This window comes from Acomys russatus, chromosome 26 (genome assembly GCF_903995435.1).
Source record: "Acomys russatus chromosome 26, mAcoRus1.1, whole genome shotgun sequence".
In the NCBI taxonomy this organism is placed as follows: domain Eukaryota; kingdom Metazoa; phylum Chordata; class Mammalia; order Rodentia; family Muridae; genus Acomys; species Acomys russatus.
This window is the reverse complement of record NC_067162.1, coordinates 1169784-1182401: the sequence shown is the minus strand read 5'-3', so window position 1 is coordinate 1182401 and position 12618 is coordinate 1169784. Positions and strand designations below refer to the sequence as shown.

The following is a 12618-nucleotide window of genomic DNA, read 5'->3' as shown; positions in this document are numbered from 1 at the left end:
ATTCATATTTAATCATAAATGGAAGTCATGGCAGGAACCCAGAGTCAGGAACTGAAGTGAAGGCCATGGAGGATAATTGCTGATTAGCTTGTCCTCCATGGTTTGCTCAGCCTGCTTTCTTGAACACCTCAAGATCACATCTCTTAGGGACAGTGCAGCCTACAATGGGCTGGGCCTGCCCCTATCAATCAGGCATCAAGAAAATAACCTACAGAGTTGCCTACAGCCCAATAACATATCAATATCTTCTTCACTAAGATTTCATTTTTTGAAATGACTCTACCTTGTGCTAAGTTGACATAAAAAGTAGCTATCACAGAGGTTTCTGAGACACAGATGCATAGACAGCAAAATTGGAGAGGAATTATGGACACAGTTGCACCTAAACTGGGACTACAATCAATGGGTTCTTGAATGTCCAGGAAGGAGTAGATAGAAACAAGTGACCTTACTGCTAATATCTGTGCAAAGGGTCACCTAGTGTGACCCAAGCAGAAAAATCTTTATAAAGCACAGGATGGAGGATGGATCAATGTTGTGTGCCTGCCAAGGAGGATGGCATGTCTAGAGGAGACTTACTCAGTTTCAAGGTTACCTGTGTGTGTTAAGAAAGGTTCTGTGTAGTGCACTAGGCCAAGTGTGCTGCTTATGGCCTTGTGTGTTCTTACTCAGAAGTAACAAATATTTTTGACACTATTTATACCATTTTAAAATGATGAAATCTTTAAAGAGTGATAAAATTCAAGGAGTTATCTCTTATACATAATTTAAAGGAACCTGGAGAAAATTGAGAAAATCCCAAATTAATCTAGAGAAGAGAAATGTACTGATAAACAGCCTTAGCACTTACAACTCTGTCCTGTCCCAATAATCAATGTGTTCATGATTATTCCAGTATCATGATGTTTTTATTATTATATCTCTGAAATATAACTCAGAATCAGGGATAGCGATTAAGAACTGCACATGGTATATTTTTAAAATTATTCTACGCTGTTTCAGCTATCTTTGATCTTTTGTGCTTCCATGTAAATTTTAAGATTCTTTATTTTCAATTTATGCAAAGAATTGCATTGGAATTTTAATGGAAAATATGATCAATCTGTGGACTGCTTATGTTTTATGGCTATGTTCAGAATATTAATTTTACCAATCCACAAGCATGGTAAGTCTTTACATCTTTTGGCATCTTTTTTAACTTTCTTTTTTTTATTAATTTATTCTTGTTACATCTCAATGGTTATCCCATCCCTTGTATCCTCCCATTCTTCCCCCCCCCCCCATTTTCTCATTATTCCCCTCCCCTATGACTGTTTCTGAGGGGGATTACTTCCTCCGTATATGCTCATAGGGTATCAAGTCTCTTCTTGGCAACCTGCTGTCCTTCTTCTGAGTGCCACCAGGTCTCCCCCTCCAGGGGACATGGTCAAATGTGAAGCACCAGAGTACATGAGAAAGTCATATCCCACTCTCTACTCAACTGTGGAGAATGTTCTGACCATTGGCTAGATCTGGGTAGGGGCTTAAAGTTTACCGCCTGTATTGTCCTTGGCTGGTGCCTTAGTTTGAGCAGGACCCCTGGGCCCAAATATGCCTATCATAATGTTCTACTTGTAGGTTTCTAGGACCCCCTAGATCCTTCTACTTTGCTATTCTCCCATGCTTCTCTCATTAGAGTTCCAATAGTTGTCCTCTCCTCTGTCCCAGTTTCCTGGTAAGTGAAGGCTTTGGTGGGACATGCCCCTTGGGCTAGTATGCAGATATAAGTGAGTATATACCATTTGAGTCTTTCTACTTCTGGGTTAACTCACTCATTATGATCATTTCTAGCTCAATCCATTTATCCACAAATTTCGGGAATTCCTTGTTTTTAATAGCTGAGTAGTATTCCATAGTGTATATGTATCACAGTTTCTTTATCCATTCTTCTACTGAGGGACACTTAGGCTGTTTCCATGATCTGGCTATTATGAATAAGGCTGCTATGAACATGGTTGAGCAAATTTTCTTGTTGTGTGCTGGAGCATCTTCTGGGTATATTCCAAGGAGTGGAATAGCTGGGTCTTGAGGAAGCCCTATTCCCATTTTTCTGAGATAGCACCAGATAGAGTTCCAAAGTGGCTGTACTAGTTTGCATTCCCACCAGCAATGAAGGAGTGTTTCTCTCTCTCCCCATCCTTGCCAGCATGTGGTGTCACTTGGATTTTTGATCTTAGCCATTCTGATGGGTGTAAGATGGAATCTCAGAGTTGTTTTGATTTGCATTTCCCTGGTGACTAAGGAGGTTGAGCATTTCTTTAAGTGTTTCTCAGCCATTTGATATTCCTCTGTTGAGAATTCTCTGTTTAGTTCCAAGCCCCATTTCTCAATTGGGTTATTTGGTTTGGTGGTGTTTAATTTCTTGAGTTCTTTATATATTTTGGATATTAGACCTTTGTCAGATGTCGGGTTGGTGAAGATCTTTTCCCAGTCTGTAGGCTGTCACTTTGTTCTCTTGACAGTGTCTCCTGCCTTACAGAAGCTTCTCAGCCTCATGAGGTCCCATTTATTAATGGTTGACATTAAGGCCTGGGCTGTTGGTGTTCTGTTCAGGAAGTTGTCTCCTGTGCCAATGTGTTCCAGGCTCTTCCCCACTTTTTCTTCTAAGTGACTTAGTGTCTCTGGTTTTATGTTGAGGTCTTTAATCCACTTGGATTTGAGTTTTGTGCAAGGTGACAAATACGGGTCCAGTTGCATTTTTTTACACATAGCCCTCCAGTTAGACGAGCACCATTTGTTGAAGATGCTATCCATTTTCCGTTGAATGAATTTGGCTTCTTTGCCAAAAATCAAGTGACCATATGTGTGTGGATTCATATCTGGGTCTTTGATTCGATTCCACTGATCAACCAGCCTGTTGCTGTGCCATTACCATGCTGTTTTAATTACTATTGCTTTATAATACTAACTTTCTTTCTTTCTTTAAAACAATTTTATTGCATAAATCTTTCACTTCCTTGGTAATATTTGCTCCAAGATTTTTTGAAACTACTGTGAATGGGATTGTTTTTCTGGTTTCCTTCTTGGTTTGTTTGTCATTTATATATGGAAAGGCTGCAAAATTTTTTTGTGTAAATTTTATATCCTGCTACTTTGATGGATGTATTTATTGGTTTTGAGAATTTTCTAATGGAGTCTTTAGGGTATTTCAGGAAAAGGATCACCTCATTTGAAAATAAAGAGACATGGGCTTGCTTTCCTATTTTTCCTATTCCTTCAAGAAATACATTAAACAGGAAGGGGAGTGAATATCCTTGTCTTTTTCTCGATTTAATATAAAAGTTAGCAGAGGCCTGATCTTGGAGTTTATGAATTGCAAGTCATAAACCCTTTCTGTTTCATAATCCTTCTATGAGAAAAAGAAGATGTCCAAAACATCTCACAGAAACCAAAGATTCATAATTCTAATTGTAACAAGTTTCTTTCTTTCCTTCCCTCTTTCTTTTTTTTTGGGGGGGGGAGTTTGTAAAAATTTTGTCAAAAAGTTCTATGGAAGATTCTGATTAGTCCAACCTAGAGCAGAATTACATTTCAATAAACACATCACTTTGGCAAAAGTAAGATTTTCTTACAATCAGACCCAGGAAAAGAAAATGCAGTTAGTTCTTTAGAAAAAAAGGCTATCTATGTTTCTAGGAGCAGAAATAACTTCCTAGAAATTATTTTGTAGAACGAAAGTTTTATAAAAACACAGAAGCATTTATAGTTTGACATGAGAGTGATATGTATTGATGTTCATTATTTGCTAGTATCTACACATAGTTAAGAGATGAGTGTGGAGTCTGTTTTTGAGAATTTTATACATGAGTATTATATTTACACCATATCCCCTCAACTCCCGCAGTGTCCCTCTCTCAAATCCACGATTTCTTATTCCTTAGTTATTATTGTTTCATGTATACTCATGAATTGAGAAATATAACCTAATAAGTTCATTTAATGCTGCTCATGCATATACAGGTAGGGCTGCATGCTTAGTATTGGATCACATATCAGGGAACTCACCCCTGAAATAGACTGATTCTCCTTCTGGTCACATGATAAGAAGGGTTTCACTCCTGACATGGTCAACTTAGCCCACTATTCATGGTTGGTGATGCCAAGGACCCTAGAGGCGAGCCCATTACCACAGCCTCTCTAAACTAGGAACTCTTCTACCACATTCTAAACATCTACTCTTATATTCACAGATAACTGTAGCTCTCACCCTCATCAAAGAAGCTTCTTTCTGAAGCAAATGTATATCACTACAGAAAGATATAATCAGTCACAATGCATAGAAAAGCTGACCATGGGTCCCCAGAACCAGCTGATACAGCTTCAGCTCAACTTCTACACCAAAACTCAGTGAAGATCATGGAAGAAGGTGTGGAAAGATTGTAGAAGCCAGATGACTAGGACATATATATGAAATAGTATCTCCTATGTATGATAGAGAAACTGCATCCCATACACCCATCTCAATAATATAATTAACTAAATGAGACCTGAAAAACAATTTTGTTAAGTGTCCTTCATTAGTATTTTCCAAAAGATCCTACTTTATCCTCACTGGAAAGAACTAAGACCAGAAAAACACTAGCACAACAAGACTTATCCAGAGCATGACTTTGTAGTTAGTGTCTCATTATTCAAGGTCTCTCTTGGGAGTTTTATACACCATTATATTGATCAAAGCTGATCCTACATCCCTATTCTGCAGACCCAGTGCTGGGATCTGACATTGACTTTGTAACCGCCAAGGGACAGGCAGGGCAGTGTACTGTACTGTGACAAATTCTATGACTGGGAATCACAGGCCAAGGGGTAAGGAAAAGAAAAAAATCAAAGCCAGTATAAAAATCCCATATGAAGATGATGGGCAGTAGCCAGTGATCATTCCCCCAGCCCTTCCATAGGATTCCTTAAGCTCTGTCTAGTGTTTAGCTGTGAGTCTCTGCATTTGTTTCCATCAATTTCTGGGTGAAGTCTCTCAAAGGAATTGACACATAAAAGTTTTAAAAAATTATTTATTTTACTAGAAAGTAAAGAATTGATGGACAGCAAGACTAAGGCTTATGCCATGTACTAAGAGCAAAGCCTTATGCAATAGGTCTTAGGGAGCAACCAAAGGCCTTACGTGGAGTTTCATGGTGTATTTTTATCTTAAAAAGTTCTCACAGAGTCCACATGGATGGTCTGTTAGAGGGGAGTTGGGCATAAAAATAGAGAAATAATTCTGGTGAAAGATAATGAGGTTTTGAATGAAATCAGATTAGTAGGAATGACAGAAGAGAACCAGTTAAGATATATTGTAAAGCAAATGTGGCCAGATAGGTAACTGGTTTCAATGCCTATCTGAGGAAGAAGGAAAAATGAGGAATAACTCTTACTAGTCTCCTGCATCCTGGGATTAGAGGTTAAAAAAAAAACTTTAGCAAGTCAGCAGAAATGAGTCAGCAAAGAGAATTTTTTAAAGTGGGAAGGTGATGAGTTTATTTTGAGTATGGTTGAAATAGTGTTCATGGGATTATCAGAATGAATCAGTAGCTACATTCACAAGTACTGGGTCTAGGAAGATAATAGAAAAAATGTTCATCAGAAAAATCCAGGAGCTCATGTGATTGTTCGAGGATAACTTACAGATAAATAAAAAAACATTTAGATATGCAGCTAGAAATATAAGATTTGAGAGAAGGAAGTGAATGTAGACAATATCAGTTAAAACAAGGAAAGAATGACCAGGAAAGGAATAACATGGAAGAAAGAAGTTTCAAGACAGAAGAACATGGTTGTTACTATCAAATGCTGCTGGTCTAGCAGGTGAGGAAAAGACTGGATAGTTAATGTCAAAACTACAGTTAAGAGCAGATGAGGATGGTATGCTTACAGAAGCCAATCAGTATTATCCCTCCTTATCCAGTCTGTGGATAGAGAAATTAAGGGGAAAAATAAGACACAAAAGAGAAAGTAAGCTTACATAAAATCAAATGGGCTTGTTACTTTTGTATCTCCTTTGAATTACTCTCACCAACTTGCCAGTGTAGTCCTCTCTGTTTGCAGAATAGGATATGCCTCAGTATCAGTCAATCATAGATGAACAGACAGGACCAAAGGAAAAGACAGAAAGACTTCTACTTTCCCATGCCAACATTGAGTCCATGCCTCCCCAGAAGGAACAATGTAGTAGCCTTTACATAAATCTTCTTCCTGAGGACTAATGAAAATCTTTGCTTCCCTCTGTGACATATAAGAGAAGATAATAGTGATCCTTTCTAATACTGGTAGAAGTAAAGCCTCAATTTCCAGATGCAGAAGGATAAATGAGGATGCCAACTGTATCTTCAAGGTGAGTTCTTGATTTTGATTAAGATTACATTCCGGAGATGAGAAAGTAGTTAAAGGCTTATACTGTCCTTGCAGAATACTCATGTCAGAGCACTCCCTCTCCAGAGCATCCAGTATCATCTTTTGGTCTCCATACCCAATTGGGCTTATGTGCACATACTCCCACATCACATGGATACACTCACACACACACACACACACACACACACACACACACACACACACACACACACACACACACAGAGATATATATATCTTTAAAAAATAAGAATACACCCTGATGACTGACAGACTGTTTCATCTTAAACAAGATTACAAGATTAATTGGTAAAATCTTCCCTCTTGCCCCATTTTGCTCTACAATGGTAGAGAAAATGTGATTGGAATTAGAATATCAAGACTCCAAAGGCAGATATCACTGCTTTTATAACTGCAAGTAAATCTCTAAACTGTTTTAACTCACATTTCTCCTCTCAAAAGTGAAAATAATTGACCATATCTTACAGGGTTGTTCAAAAACTCAGGTCAAATGAAACAAACCATATCAGGTTAATGTCAATTAGAGAATGTGTGTGAGGATTCTGCACATACTCCAGCTGTTCAATAAATGCTTATTGATTCCAAATCTATTTACTGGAAGCAAAATCCTCCCCTAAAAGCATCTAAGAATGGCAGTTTAGGGCTATTACACATGACAGTTAGGATTCTGTTGTCCTTCTGGGAAGATACCCTTCATGTTTATAAAGAAAAATGGTCAGCCAGAAAGAAGCTGGCTGTTTGTGGCAAACCAGTGTACTGTTTTCTGGAGTGTCAGATCAACAGATTTGTATTCTCAAATTTGTTTCAATACCTATAGGTGGTCTAATTAATGGGGTGGGTTAACACTGTCCAGTTAAAAACAAACTGATATGTAATCTTGATACCAATTTATTTCTCAAATGAATATTCTGTTAACTTAATAATGTTCAATATGTTTCATTTAATCATTCACTTGTTCATTCAATATTTATTTTTATTATGTGTCAGATAATGTAAGAAACTGCACAATAACTGTCTCTTCCCTTTAACAGCTGATATTCTCATAGTAGAGACAAGCTTGCAATTTGTATGCAAAGCAAGATATGAGTGCAAAGAAACCACAGTTAGGCAGTTTGGTGACACCAAAGTTAAGCTTACCCTGCTTGAAGGAATCATGGAAGATATGATTGGTGATGGCTATTTGATCTGGTCCTGAGAGGGAAGTAGGAGTTAGATAGAGATAGTAAGAAAGAGAACTTCTGAGAGGGAACAACAGGTTCAGGGCTGTTACTGCCTCAAATAGGCTTCTTATTAATGGAAATGCTTATTATAAAAATAAGTTTGGGGCTGGAGAGATGGCTCAGAGGTTAAAGGCACTGTTCTTCCAAAGGTCCTGATTTCATTTTCCAGCAACCACATGGTGGCTCACAACCATCCACAATGAGATCTGGTGCCCTCTTCTGGTATGCAGGCACACATTTGGGCAGAATACTGTACAAATAATAAATAAATAAATTCTTTTTTTTTTTTTTTTTTTACAAAAAGCAAAGAAGTTTGGTGGCATAGAGGTAAGGGACGAGAAATAGATTTGAAAGTGGAAATTCAAAGGACAGAAGACACATAGGGGAAGCTGTGGACTCAAATTTGGATCAGATGATAAACAGAGAGAGGATAAGGAACAGAAGGCAAGGGAAATCCACCATTGCCTTCACAGAAATAACTTGCCTAGTCCATGTTGATCTTCACCATTAGGATAACCAGTGTCCTCATGGTCTGGAGTCACAAATTTACAAGTATTTCCTAGCCTTTATGACTATGAATCAAGGACATGGTCTAGACCCAATATACACATCTGGCATCTATTCACAAGGCTTTTTTGACTAATCAAATCACAGTAGAGCTAAATAGTTAAGAACATGTACCAGAATTGCTTCTATGGGAACCATGATTTAATCATTGACCAGCTATAGAACCTGAACTGTTGTTTTCAGCCTCTTATGCCTCCATTTCTTCACCTATAATAACAATGTAACTTTGACTTTCCAAGATGGTGGTGCCCAGTGCCTACCATATCTGAATAGCAGAAGATCAGAGATTGTAGACCAACTGGGTGCTGACTCAAAAATGCCAATGTATGTGTTTCCTGGACACGAGAAGGCATCCTGGGAGCTAGGGATGCATAGTTCCAGCCCTGCCCCATGCCTGCTGATGACTTCCAAGTCCAAGAATCACACATGGTCATAAGCTCATGGAACCTGGCAACGTCTGCCTAACTCTGGAGTTCTAGAAAAGCACAGCTTTGGTGTCCAGACCCAAGACTCCTACTACCACCCCTGAGGACAACTCCTGACTACCAGGGACAGGATCCTAGCCTCTAGTCCAGAGTTCTGCTGGTCCCCCTGTGGAGACTGGCTAAAAAATAGGGGCATACAGGGTCCCTGTTCAAAGATGACAGTATCCAACTGCATCTGAGCACCAGGAGCATCTGAACTAGCAAGCATCTGCATGGCTGATTTTGAGACACCAGTATCCATTCATATTCTTCTGGAGTGAGGAGAGGACCCTAACTTCCAAACACACGTGCTACCACTTCAGAATTCCTGACTATACTGCCATCCTGAAGACAAATTCAGATTTCAGAGACATGCAGATATAGCCTATGGTTCACAGCTCTCCAAGCATTCTTGAGGAGACCTGCAGGATCTCACTGGATCATATAGGTCAGAGACACGCACCCTAATTCCCTGACTACAGGTCCAACTGGGATTCAACCAGCAAAGAAGAACTGCAGGCTACTAGAGGAGATTCAGCCCCTGGCCCATGACCTAAGGCTCCTCCCCCATACCCAAGAAGCCCAGCAGATTCCAGGTACAACTAGCCAAAGCCAGGGAAAACCAGATGGCTAAAGACCATTGTAAGAATACAATCAACAAAAACCAAGGCAATACAGAAGCTTTCTCTGGATATCATAACACATGTAACATATGAAAATGACCTTAAACTATGATTATGAATATGGTAGAAGCCTTTAAAAAGGAAACAAATAAATCTCTCAAAGAAATGCAGGAAAATACAATCAAACACGTGGCGGCCTTTAAAGAGGAAATGAATAACTCAAAGAAATACAGGAAAAACACAACCAAATGGTGAAGAAAATGAATTAAATGGTTCAAGATCTAAAAATGGAAATGCAATTAATACAGAAAATACAAACTGAGAAAATCCTGGAGATTGAAAACTTAGAAAGAGAACAGGAACCACAGAGGTAAGCATACCAACAAAACACAAGAGATGTAGGAAAGAGTTCCATGTGTAGAAGATACTAATACATCTGTCAAAGGAAACATTAAATGGAAAGCATTTCTAACACAAAATATACAGGAAATCAGTGGCACCATGAGAAAATGAAGGCTAAGAATAATAGGAATAGAAGAAAGAGAAGATTCCAGATTTCAGGAACCAGAAAATATTTTCAAAAAAAGGTCTCCAACCTAAAGAAGGAGATGTTTTTAAACATAGAAGAGGCTTACAGAACACCAAATATATTAGACCAGAAAAGAAATTCTTCCTGTCAAATAATAATCAAAGCAAAACAAAAGAAACAATATTAAAAGTGGCAAAAACTCCAAGTAACATATAAAGGCAGGCCGATCAGAATCAAAACAGAGATTGACTTCTCAACAGAGATTATGAAAGCCAGAAGGCCTGGAAAGATATCATGCAGACCCTAAGAGACAAAAGATGTAGGCTCAGACCACTATACTCAACAAAGATTTCAATCACCATAGGTGGAGGAAGCAGATATTCCATGACATAACCAAATTTAAACAACATCTATGCACAAATCCTGTCCTAAAGAAGATCCTAGAAGGAAAACTCCAATCCAATGAGGTCAATTACACCCAAGGAAACATAGGATCTAGATAACTCCCCAAGGAAAAAATAAAAAGAAGTCAAGATTATCATCAAAATCATAATAAAAGAAACTAAAAATCATTGGTCATTACTATGTCTCAACATCAATGGACTCAATTCTCCAATAAAAAAACAGACTAACAAAATAGATTTGTAAATAGGACCCAACATTCTGCTGTATACAAGAAACACAACTTAACAACAAAGACAGATATTATCTCAGAGTAAAAGGATTGAAAAAGTTTTTTTTTTTTTCAAGCAAACGGATCCAAAAAGCATGCTGGAGTAGCCATCCCAATATCTAATAAAATAGACTTTCAACCACTTTAATTGAAAGAGATGGAGAAGGATACTTTATACTCATCAAAGGAAAATTCCACCAAAATGACACCTCAATTCAGAACATCTATGCCCCAAATACATGGGCACGCACATTTGTAAATCAAACAAATAAAACATTACTAAAGCTTAGATTACAAATTGACTCCACACACTAACAGTGGGAAAATTCAACACTATTCTCTCACAAATGGACAGATTATCACTACAGAAACCAAATAGAAAAATAAGGAAACTAACAGATATCATGAATCAAGCGGACCTAATAGATGTCTACAAAACTTTTCTCCCAAACCCAAAAGAATATACTTTTTTCTTATCACCATATAGAACCTCTCCAAAATTGACCATATAGTTGGTCACAAAGCAAACCTGAACTGACACAAGAAAACTGAATTAACACATTGTACTGTATCAGATCACCATGGATGAAAGCCTGACTTCAGCAACAACAGAAGTAAGAAAAAGCCTACACACTCCTGGAAACTGAACCACTCTTTACTCAATGACCACTGGGTCAGGGGACAAATAAAGAAAGCAATTTAAAATGTCCTAAAGAAAATGAAGGCACAATATACCCAAACTTATTGGACACAATGAAAGCTGTGCTAAGAGAAAACTTCATAGCACTAAGTGCCTTCATGTAGAAATTGGACATGTTTCATACTAGCCACTTAACTGCTCACCTGAAAGCTATGGGAGGGGAAGCAAACACACTCAAGATGAGTAGATGACAGGAAATAATCAAACTCAGAGAGCTGAAAGCAATAATTTAAAAATAAAAAAAACAATACAAAAATTAATAAAACCAAGAGTTGATTCTTTGAGAAAATTAACAAGAAACATTCTGTTTTTTTTCTTTTAAAATATTTATTTTGACAAGCTCAAGTATATGTAGTATACTGCATCCCTACCATTCTTTATTACTCCCTGGCACTCCTGCTGACCTGTTTCTTCCCTAGCCTATCCTTCTTTCACATTGCATTGTATTTGACTCACTCAATAAGTTTAGTTAGGATTCTTTCATGAGCATGGGTAGAAGGCATTTTCTTTATAGAGATAGGCACACTCTTCGCCAAATTAAAAGGCAGATATACAGTACTCAAATTAACAAAATCAGAAATGAAAAGGAGGATAGAACAACAGACACTGAAGAAATCCAAAGAATCATTAGGGTCAAAAGTCTATACTCGACAAAATTGGAAAACCTAAATGAAATGGAAATTTTTCTTGATAGAGTTTACTTACCAAAGTTAAATGAAATCAGGCAAATACATTAAATAATACTATAATCCCTAAGGAAATAGAAGCAATTAATTCCATTGCCCCCCCCCCAAAGCCCAGGACCAGATAGTCTCAGCACAGAATTCAACCAGATCTTCAAAGAACAGTTAATACCAATACTTCTAAAACTGTTCCAAAATATAGAAACAGAAAGAATTTTGCCAAATTAATTCTTTTATTTCATTAGATTTTATTTAGTAATTTTTATTTTTAAGTTTTTTTTTAATTTATTCACTTTACATTCCAATTTTGTCCCCTTGCCTCATCTTCTGCTGGACCCACCCTCCCTACCTTTTCCTTCCTCTCCTAGTACTAAGATAGAGGAAGCTCTCCTCCACTGACCCTGCTCCCCATATTAGCGGACCCACATAGAGACTGAGGTGCCTATCAACTACATATGAGGAGAGGGTTCTATGTTCTTTCCACACATGGTCATTTGTTACTGCATCAGTCTCTGCAGGGCACCCCTCCCCCCAGGCCCAGATTTGTTGGCTCTATTGATTTCCTTGTGGGGCTCCAATCCCCTGTGGGTCCTTCTATCCCTCCACTCTTCCATAAATGTCCTTGTGCTCTGCTCAAAGTTTGGCTGTGACTCTCAGCATTTGTTTTGATGCCCAGCTGAGTGGAGTTTTTCAGAGTACCTCCACCATAGGCTCCCTTACTATTCACTCTCTTCAATTGCTTCTGGTGTCTATT

General features: G+C 38.0%; 1 long non-coding RNA gene across 1 annotated transcript in view; it reads left to right on the top strand.

Annotated features, from left to right (window-relative positions):
• LOC127209537 (uncharacterized) overlaps nt 1-12618 on the top strand; it is a 343814-nt gene that overhangs the window by 246382 nt on the left and 84814 nt on the right. The window contains exon 2 of the long non-coding RNA XR_007833200.1: nt 2285-2538. This is a non-coding gene — a long non-coding RNA (uncharacterized LOC127209537). The remainder of the gene's footprint in view (nt 1-2284; nt 2539-12618) is intronic.